This window comes from Paroedura picta, chromosome 1, assembly GCF_049243985.1.
Source record: "Paroedura picta isolate Pp20150507F chromosome 1, Ppicta_v3.0, whole genome shotgun sequence".
NCBI lineage: Eukaryota > Metazoa > Chordata > Lepidosauria > Squamata > Gekkonidae > Paroedura > Paroedura picta.
This window is the reverse complement of record NC_135369.1, coordinates 32,913,267-32,923,920: the sequence shown is the minus strand read 5'-3', so window position 1 is coordinate 32,923,920 and position 10,654 is coordinate 32,913,267. Positions and strand designations below refer to the sequence as shown.

General features: G+C 43.1%; 1 long non-coding RNA gene across 1 annotated transcript; it reads left to right on the top strand.

Moving 5' to 3' along the window:
- Positions 1 to 1,185: 1,185 nt before the first annotated feature.
- On the top strand, positions 1,186 to 8,069 carry LOC143835329 (uncharacterized). The gene is made up of 3 exons (XR_013230096.1): positions 1,186 to 1,342; positions 5,607 to 5,733; positions 7,919 to 8,069. It is a non-coding gene; the product is annotated as an uncharacterized LOC143835329 (long non-coding RNA).
- Positions 8,070 to 10,654: the final 2,585 nt, after the last annotated feature.

Sequence of the window (10,654 nt, the reverse complement as noted above, 5' to 3'; positions counted from 1 at the left end):
AACAACTCACATAAACAAACAAACAACATTCTATAAATGAAAGATGTTTTGATAAACACTGAGAAATAGGATGACTTTCAGAAAGGAGACATCATACAAGCTTGGCAAGAATCTTTCACCTCATTCTACTGGCCACCAGACCTTGGCATGATGTACTTGGTCCAGTACTTTTCAACATTTTTATAAATAACTAGTAAAAAAGCCCATTTTGAAAATGGACTGTAGGAGGGTGGGAGGCTGGAGGGTGAAAAGGCTTCTGCATAGCAGGGTGGTGCAGCTCACTGGCTGGGCCACCCTGCTCTGCACTAGCCCTACAGCCCCTTCCCCTCCACTCCCTGACTTTGCTCCTGCAGCGTAGACCATCCAGCAAACTGGCCGGCCATAGGAAAGCAAAGAAGATGAATAAGAAGGGTTGGTTCTTATATGACGCTTTTCTCTACCTGAAGGAGCCTCAAAGCGGCTTACAGTCGCCTTCCCTTTCCTCTCCCCATAACAGACACCCTGTGAGGTAGGTGGGGCTGAGAGAGCCCTGATATTACTGCTCGGTCAGAACAGCTTTATCAGCACCATGGCAAGCCCAAAGTCACCCAGCTGGCTGCATGTGGGGGAGTGAAGAATTGAACCTGGCTCGCCAGATTAGAAGTCCACACTCATAACCAGTACACCAAAAAGGCAGGAGGTTGGAGGGTAAAGGATGGAAGGACCACTGCAGAACAGGGTGGCTCAGCAAGGGAGCTGGCAGAGCATGACTGGCTGGACTCCTGTGTCCTGTGGAGGGCAGGAAGGCTTGGAACACGATGGTCCAGCACAGCAACTGAGGAGGAATGCAGCCAGCCTCCTCTCCCATGTCTTTGGCTCAACTTCTGCTGGCTCTTCCTTCTTCTTCCAAATGTCAGGAACAGCATGGAGGAGGAGGAAGATGGGGGCGAGGAAAAAACATGATTGACCTTCAGTGGGCAACAGGCTGACCCTGCTTAACATCTAAGTGTTGAAATCTGGTGACCCTGATCCATCTAGGTCAGGGATTGTTATAATACACAAAGCATTAAATATAAAAGGTACTTGGCATAATTCTCAAGGAAGGAACTGTATGGCTCTGAAGTATTCCCTAAATAGTAAGAGAACGTTTTGTAAAGTCTTGATGAAATATCTGGGTTTGACTGTTTTGCAACATCCAAGCATCTTACAATCCCCAGAGGCAAGGAAAACTCATCTTAAATACAGGAGCCTTGTACCTCTTGTCAATCTGAGTATTTCTTCTGAACTGAAGTTGAACCTCCTGCCATGAAGCTCCTTTACCTTCTGGTGGCATTTCTCTCCCTGGCAGTGCTGTCTGAGTCAGGTAATATCCTATGAGAGAGAGCACATGATAGAGGTTTACAAAGATACTCCTGGCACAGAGCAAGGAGACAAAGAGAACTCCTCTGCCTTTGGTCTCCTTTGAGTTTAGAACATTTCTCATCTTTTTTACCATTGAGAAACCCCTGAAACATTCTTCAGGCTTTGAAAAACCCCAGAAGTGGTGCGATCCTGCAGAATATGATTGGGAAGCATAGTTATGTACATCCAGGGGCCCTCCCCTTCCCATTATTGGCCATTTTGGGAAGGGGAGCAAGTTGAAATGACCATATATAGTCATATCACCTGATAAATGTTTAACAAAATTTAAAAAAATAAACAAAATTAACTCCCAGTCAATTGGGGAACCCTTCCAGGGCCAGAAAGAAACGCCAGGGTTTCATGAAACCCTGGTTGAGAAAGCCTGTTTTAGAAGTTGGGATCAGAAGATTCAAGACTATGATTCAAGACTATGAAAATAAATTCAAAACCATCAATTAATATACTGAACTTGGTGTTTTGAAACGTGGTGATGACTGCCACTATGGATGGCTTTAAAAAGAAATTAGAGAACGGGTTAGCCATGATGGTTGAATGTTCCTCTGTATGGGCTTCTGCAGGGAGACGGGGTGTGTGGGAATTGCTGGCTCTGTGCCTGGCTTATCAGATCCTGGGTAGTATCAGGCTTGTAACTGTTGGAAACTGGATCCTCAGCCGAAAATGTCTGATTTCACAGAGTTCTTTTCATTTTCTTAAAAGCCTCAGTGGCTGAATTTCTATGAATGGCTTAAATTAAAAGCTCCAAATGGAGTAGGACTCATGAAAAGGTTTTCTCTTCTTGACCATTGTCTAGAATATCTGTAGTATCCTGCTTAAATCCAAATAAAAGTGGACATGCAGGTGAGTGACTGGCGCGTACACTGCCTTTATGTCATCACTGACCCATTGTTTTTTAAGCATGAACATACAAACCTGATATATTGAATCAGGTCACTGGTTCCACTAACTGCAAACTCTCCTCTAGATCGAAAAGGGCCTCCAACGGAGAAGGCGGAGCCATGGCACTTGGATAGCTCGAATACTTCGAGCTCCTGTTCCACTGAGGGTCAATCGCTGCTGTGATTGACAGAATCGGGTTTTGGGTACGCCAACCCACCCATAAATCTTCTCAGGAATTCCTTGTGAATCTCTGGGGCCTCTCTGTTCCGCAGGGAAATTAATCTCCCACTGGAACGTAAGCTCAGTGTGCACAGGGTCCAGCAAGCGCCGTCCGCCATCTTAAAATCTTTTTCCTTTTCCTCCTTTTTCAACTCTGCAATCTACAAAGCTTATTTTAATCTACAAAGCTAATTGGATACCTCCCAGCAAGACCTTCGACTCACCACAACTCCGGAGTGAAAACATCTGGCAGACATCAGATCGAGCCTACAAACAGTGAGTGGGGTTTCCCTCGGCACCTTCTTCCCTGGAATGAACTCTCGGCGTGGAGAGTTGCTCTCGCTAATCCAAACAAGCCAGAGTGACAGGACTATTTATTACTATTTATTACTACTGAGGGGGTGAAGCTGCCAAATTCCAAGATATTGAGTCATTAATCAACGCAGAGATGCAAGTGCTTTTCCGCTTCTCCGTCTCTACTCTTCCCCTCGTTTCTGGCTCTGCTTGATGCCACCTCATTCTGAGGCAGGCTAATTTTCTTTTCTAAGCAGAAGAAGGACTCAAATCAACTCAAACTAATAAGTAACAGCTATTATTGTATCTGTTTTTTGTCTTCGAAGATAAGAGAGATTAGAGCCGTGGAATCTCGCGAGAACTAAGCTTTAGAGACATTCCTTTAATTCAAAACAGACTGTTGCTTTCGTTTAGGACTCTGTAGGACCTCTACTGGCTATTTGCAAAATTGCAAATATATTTTGGAAACAACATATGCATAATTGATTAAGTCTAACAAAATTCCAAACCTGGAACATGTTTTCGTTTAAAAAATTTGCATATCTTCTAGATAAACAAACACAAGACCTGAAAGAATCTTTAAATGGTTCACTCAAAAACATGCTCATGGAGTTTAAAGGCATTAAGGAAGAAGTCTCTAACAGGAATGATGAACCAATAGTAGTGGCTGATAGCTTTAAACAAGATGGAAAATCACCAGCAGAAGAGAAATCTGAAATTATGGAGATGGAAAAGGGGATGTCAGAGTCTTGCAGCTCAGATAAGGACACCCTACCTGAGAAGATATATAGCCACTCCAAAGTAACAATACACAAGAAAGACAGATGGATCTGCGGTGAAAGCAATCGATTGAAAGGAGCTTCATGGAAAAACATCTGTACTGATATTGGAGTCCAGGAGGTACAACTGCTTCAAGATCTATCGATGTATACTCCGAGGGAAAGACTACAACTGTACTCTCCCAGCCAAAGACCAATAGGACAGAACATTAGTCAATGGGAGCCACAAGACGTAATAAGCCTCGAAATGAGACCTCCTTAAGAAGCTTGGGGAATGGAAATGCAACACAGTGGTCGAAATTCTTTTCCTCTTTTACCTTCTTTATGTAGCCATATAGGCAATATAACTAGTTAAGAAGTTAATCTGGGGTCTAAGATCTTTTAAGTAAGCTGAATTTGTATTATTAAACCTAATTTCGCAGTGTCTACCAGCCCAAAATCAAAGCATAACTAAAAGGAGACACCTAATGGAATGGGCTTACATTATAGTGTGGGGTTTTAGATTCCCTATGATAGCTGAATTTGAATTATCTAACATATCTTTGTAGTGACTTTCAGCCTAAATTTAAAGCATAACTAAAAGGAGGTTTCTAACTGAGGAGGTGTAAATATAACTAACGAAAAATCTATTCTATTAATTAATGAAGACTCCATTTTATTATTTCTGGTATTAACAATGTATACTTATATATATTTGTTTCTCTTCTTTCCGTACAACTAAGCAGGCTTATTTTTTCTTTTTTTTCCCTTTCTCCCTTTTTCTAGTGAAAATGTGGAGGGCTCTAGGACTATGTTAAGTATAAACTGTTTATGATTGTTAAAACTATCAGAAACTATGCAAACAAATGTTGAAATGATGGTAACAAAGTAGACTTCTCTTTTTAAATGTGGTGCAAAAAAAGTCCATAATATTGTAGCCAGTCTTATAATCTTAAATGGAGAGAAGAGGGTTTTTAAGATTGAAACAGGGAACCAAAATGTTTTTCCACAGTGCTTCCTAACCCACATACAGAGCTTCTTCTTCTATGCGACGACGGCAGCAAAACTAGAATTGGCCAAGAAATGGAAAACGCAAGAGCTACCCTCGACAGAAGACTGGCTGAATAAATTAGCTGATCTTACCAAGATAGCCAAACTGACACTAAGAGGCCTTTCAAGAACAATGGGGCCCTTACCTGAACTATTTACAAAAGGGATTAAAAATGGGGAACAAAGTGTATCAAATGAAGAGCATAGCTCTTTTTTTCTGTATTAACAATGTAGATTGCATGTATCTCACTGTCTTCAACTCTGGAAAATAAAATAAAAACTTTCTATAAAAAAAAAAAAAAGAAAAAAAAAGAAAAGGGCCTCCAACATTTCAAGCTGAATTCTGCCCAAGATGTTCTGCCTTTTAAACTGACTGTTTCCTGATAATGACTCTTGAACCTTCTGCATGACTAGCATGTGCTCTTCTAATGAATTTTCGTTCCCCCAGGATGGGACTCCACTCAAATCTACCTTTGCATATTCCAAGGGTCATTGGCTTGTGTATGCATGCATGATGAACATCCACAACATCAGAAAAAAAAACTGGTAGAAAAATCAGCTATACACACCTAGATATACACAACTATTTACACCCAGATATTTGCTTAATAAACTGCGCTTCTTTGTAGAGTGCAAACAAATAAAAACTACATGAAGAATGCTGCTTCTTGCCCTAAAAAAAGCATGAGGAGGGACTTTCCCATATGAAGTGACAATGCTAGATTTCCCAAAGATTATCAACCCCATGGGCAGGATTCTAGGAATCCCACGTGAAGGGAGGGGGATTAATCCATTGCCCAGTTCTGCTTGTGATAAAGAAACCCTAGTTTAACCAATTTCCTTTTGTGTGCCACTTTCATGTTGGGGTTACTGGGGCAAGTAACTACCATTCCAGAATTGGTACAAAAATGGTACAGAAATGGTAATGTTAGTACAGAAATGGTAATGTGAAGAGTCAAGCCATTCTTGCCTGAGTTTTACTCTAGTTTTCTTTTTGTGTGTATGCAGGATATGCCAAAAAAATATATGGTTCCAGGCAATGCCGAGCAGCAAAGGGGAAATGCGTAAGATCAAGATGTCTCAGGATGTATAAGCGCATTGGAAATTGTGTTGACAGAGTTGTTTGCTGCAAAAAGTAAGAATAAGGCCCATTCCGCACAAGGACCAATGTTGCCAATTGCTTTCACAAAGCAATAATGGTATTTTAAATAGTGGAATCTCGGCGTTCTGCATACCTGCATTTGTAGTGAAATCCAGTAGCATTTCATTCATTCCCCACAGGTTTCCGGTCTTGCAGGAATCGCTAGAAAGGAAGCGATTTTTTTTTGTGCTTGTTCCCACCCCTGGCCGTCAATCAAACGAACAGCCAGTTGTTATCATACTCCTGAAAAGCCCCTTTTCCTTTAAGCACAGGTGAAAAAAAAAGGAAGTTTCAACGAATATGCCTTGATTCTTCCCAACGTAGAGATCTATCTAGCTGGCGTGTGAGCTGGCGAGTCATCGTTACCACGCTCTCCCGAGTGAAAAAAAATCTCCCCCAGCACGGGCACGAATTTTGGCCAAAATTAAAGGGAACTGGCAAACAGGGGGGCTGTGTTGTGCTTGGGGACTTTGTTGCAACCACAACATTGAGAATGCACAGGTCTTTTCCTCAAGTGTTGCAGGTTGTTGGCAGGAGTGTAGCGATTTTCTGAGGGTGAATCCACTTATCCAGATTCCCCGGAAATCACTACAACGAAGCGATTTTAGCGCTAGTGTTGCAGGAGTGTTGCAGATTGTGTGCGATGTCATGCGGAACGTCAAATTTGTAGCATTTACCATTTGTAAGACTTCTGCTATTTTAACTCATGCGGAATGGACCTAAAAATACTCCAGGAAAAAAACCCTCATCACAATGAATAGGTACTTGTTTCTATATGAAACCCAGTATGAGTCATGCTGTCAGGGTCCTTCTTATGGGTGTGTGGGTGTGCATATATTCCAGAAATGAGGGGGGGGGGCTCTGGGGAAGATATGTGAGTGTTCCTGGGTAGATGTGTTGAATATGTGGGAAGGTTCCCTGAAGGCAGAAAATCCGCAAACAGGTGAACTAGGTCAACTTAAAAATTCTTTGGGATACTGTTTTTGCCATACATGACTTGAAGTAGAGTTGAAGTCCCCCCCTCCTTTTCTCAGAAGTAGTTTATTCTAGTAGCACATGTATATTGTTATTGTTATTGCTATTATTATTAATAATAATGATAATATCTTCGGTTTATTTCCCACCACTCTCCATAGACATATGGTAGGTTACACAAAAACAGATTAAAACCCCAATAAAACTAGTCACGAATCCCCTAATATCATCAAACCCCCACAAAAGGCGGCATAATCCCCAATCCTACCCCATCTAGTCAACCATAACAGGGAATAGGTCTGCAGAATGGTATAGTGTTGGCTGGAGGGGGGCCCCCAGTTGTTCCTGAAACCCGGCCTCAACCAAATACCTGGTGGAAGAGCTCTGTTTTGCAGGCCCTGCAGATCTGAGACAGCTCTGTCAGGGCCCTCAGGTTTTCCGGGAGTGCATTCCACCAGGTTGGAGCCAGGACCGAAAAAGCCCTGGCCTGGGTAGAGGCCAGGCATACTTTTCTGGGGCCACAAACAGATTTGAACCTGCAGAGTGAAGAGCCCTGCAGGGGGCATAAGGGAACAGTCCCTCAGGTAGGCATGGCCCGAGCCGTGGATGGCCTTAAAGGTTAAGACCAAAACTTTGTATCTGATCCAGGCCACAACTGGCAACCGATGCAGCTGCCTCAGGACAGGCTGAATATGGGCCCTCCAGGATGTACCAGTGAGGACCCTGGCAGCCGCATTTTGCACCAGCTGTATTTTCTGGGTAAAGACAAGGGTAAGCCTACATAGAGGAAGTTACAGAAATCTAATCTGGAGGTGACCGTTACATGGATAACTGTAGCCAGACAGTAGGGCGCTTCTCCCTGCAATTCTATCTGTGCTCCGGTAGGATATAGAATATTCAAATATTCAGGGTGATGGAACCTTTGAGATGTACTTCATATTAGGATGACAAAATCAGAGTCCAGTGGCACCTTTAAGACCAACAAAGATTTATTCAAGGCATGAGCTTTCGAGAGCATGCACTCTTCCTCAGACTATGAACTACCATCATAAAAGTGGGAATATAAAGCAAAAGTTTTCTGTTAAATTAGTAAACTGTGTCACAACATCCAAATTCATCCAGCCATGTGATAATTCTTTGCTATTAGGATGTTCTGCTTCTGTAAGCAAAGATAAATATCTCATTGTATTCCTTATTTGTACAGATGATGAATGACAACATGACTGTATGGGAACAGGTGATCTAACATGCATTACTTTCTGCGTCTTGCTGTTCCTGTGGAATATGAAGTTTGGCTGTGGAAAGAGATCTAGCAACTCTCTGCCTGAATAAAATTAAACTAACATGCAATTCTATGTCTGAAATGTATCTGTTTTTGTACTGCAGAAAGGGCATCCTCGTTATATGATTTTGACCTTCAAAATGTCCTTTCACAAGGCAGTGTATTTGGTTGTACCTGCAGAACTAGACAATGCAGCTGGGCCCAGGATACAGTTCTGATTTTGCAAATTGGCCAGGATTGGGATTCCTCTTGGGTGGGTGTGCGGTCTGTCCCCGCCACCACATCACGAAGCCCTGTCCAGCTGGCTCAGATGCAAAACAAGCTAGGTCTTGCTCCTAAATATGGATTCCTTTGTTGGGAGTGCAACCATCTCCAAGATGGGCTTATTCCTCAGTATTTAAATAGCTTTTTAATTAACCTAATGAGCCTCTTGTGTAGCAAAGTGGTAAGGCAGCAGAAATGCTGTCTGAAGCTGTCTGCCCATGAGGCTGGGAGTTCAATCCCAGCAGCCGGCTCAAGGTTGACTCAGCCTTCCATCCTTCCGAGGTCGGTAAAATGAGTACCCAGCTTGCTGGGGGGTAAACAGTAATGACTGGGGACGGCACTGGCAAACCACCCCGTATTGAGTCTGCCATGAAAACGCTGGAGGGCGTCACCCCAAGGGTCAGACATGACCCGGTGCTTGCACAGGGGATACCTTTACCTTAACTGACTAACTGCACTTCATTCATGTCTGGACTGAACGTGTTTGTTGGTTCTTCTTATCCATCGTGTTACTATCTTTAAACATCTGCCGAGCTTTTCCAGAGGACTGTTATGAGCTAGATGTCTTCCAGTTATAGCTATCGCTTTATGCTCCTGTGATCTCTCCCAGTGCTTTCATGCAGATGTTAAACATCATGGGGAACAAGATGGACCCCTGTGAGAACCAACAGAATGAATGTTATGGGGCTGAACAGGTATTTCTAGAAACTCCCAGTCAAATAAATGTGAAACCCTTTAACCATGGTGCCCCCACCATGAATGAGCACAAGTCTGTTCAGAAGGATGCTATGGCATCGAAAGCTACCTGCAGCTCAATGGATTAGGAATGTGAGAAATTCGTCTGCTTCCATTTGTGGCAGAACTCAGCAGTGGGGACTCCGGCATGGAAGAGGAGGTGGCACAGAGTCCTCAGCTCAACCTACCCCATAGCTCTGCATGGAGCCTCCCAGGCGGGCTATATAAAGAGGAGCTCTAGAGGCTACCTTTTTGCTCCTTGTCACCAGTTGCTGCTTCGTACCCTCCTGCCCTACTCTTTTTGGTTGTAACTTTATTTTCAGTTTTCATTCTTTCATGCTATTTCATTATGCCATCAATAAAATCAGAGTCCAGTGGCACCTTTAAGACCATCAAAGATTTATTCAGGGCATGAACTTTTGAGTGTAAGCACTCTTCCTCAGACTATGATCTTCTTACATGACAGGGAATATATATAGCAAAAACCAATTCTGTTACATCAGTAGACTGTGCCACAACCAAATACAGCCAATGATAATCCTTTGTCAAAACAGCCAATCAATCCCCTAGAATTCAGTGTACTTTACAAAGAGAAACCAAAATGCTGTTATCAGAGATCAAAGGCTACCAGCTCCCAATATGGCATAGATTGCTTGCTCCATACAACTGTGAGACATTCCTCCTAGTGAATTGCTGGTTTGTATCTATCATTATGCCATCATTTGTCACAGTTGGTGGTTATGCTCAGGTAGGTGGATTCTTTTGGGACAGAGTCTGAGCCTGTGTGTCAGACTCTGCCAGTTTCAGGCAGCTGCCTCACATTGTGGGTGTCTGGGGAGAGCTCTAATAGAGGCCAATGCCTGTAATGCTCCCACCTCTTGCCACCCTTCCATTGCCCAGCAGGCTTGATGGGTAGGGGGACAGGATTTGTGCATCACTTAGTAACCATGGGTTGGCTTGTTGGAGTACTGTGCTCCCTTGCAGTTGGCTGGCTGCAAGGGGTCTGGATTTGCCCAGGGTTCACGATACTCATTTATATAACAAAAGATATTGTGTCAGTGTCTTCTTTACAGCCAGTAACATACCCCCCTTGCCATATAAACAGTTCACTCTCACTGAGATAATGAATCTTTATCTGGGCTGTAACACTGTGTGTATAAGCTCGAAAAAATGTTCTTCCATATTAACAAAAAACGAAGGTTAAAAATTTATTATGGAACGAGGGGAAAAGCCTGTCGTGTCCCGAAATACAACGGGTGCTAGAGCTTGGCAGTGAGAAGAGGAGTGGGAGGAGTTGTTCAGTCTGTAAGGGCATGGGGTTGAGTGTGTGTGTTGTGTGGGAGGTTGTGGTGGCATGGAGACAAATGAGGGCATGGGTGTGGAGATATGGGTGTCAAGAACCTGTGGTGTGGAATGTTCCTTGAGTGTGGGAGAAGACTGACCTTTGGGAATTGTGGCATAGTGGTTACAGAAGAGCTTTCCAGAGTCTTCAGATATGTGAAGGGGAAATCAGACTGGAGACTCTTCTAAGGAGGAGATTACATAACAGCCCATTCCTTCTCATTCTACTTTCAACCTCATTTCCCTTCTTGTGTGAATTAGGCTACAGATACCGAAATGCCCCTCTGCCCTAATACACATGGGGTAGTCACAGTACAC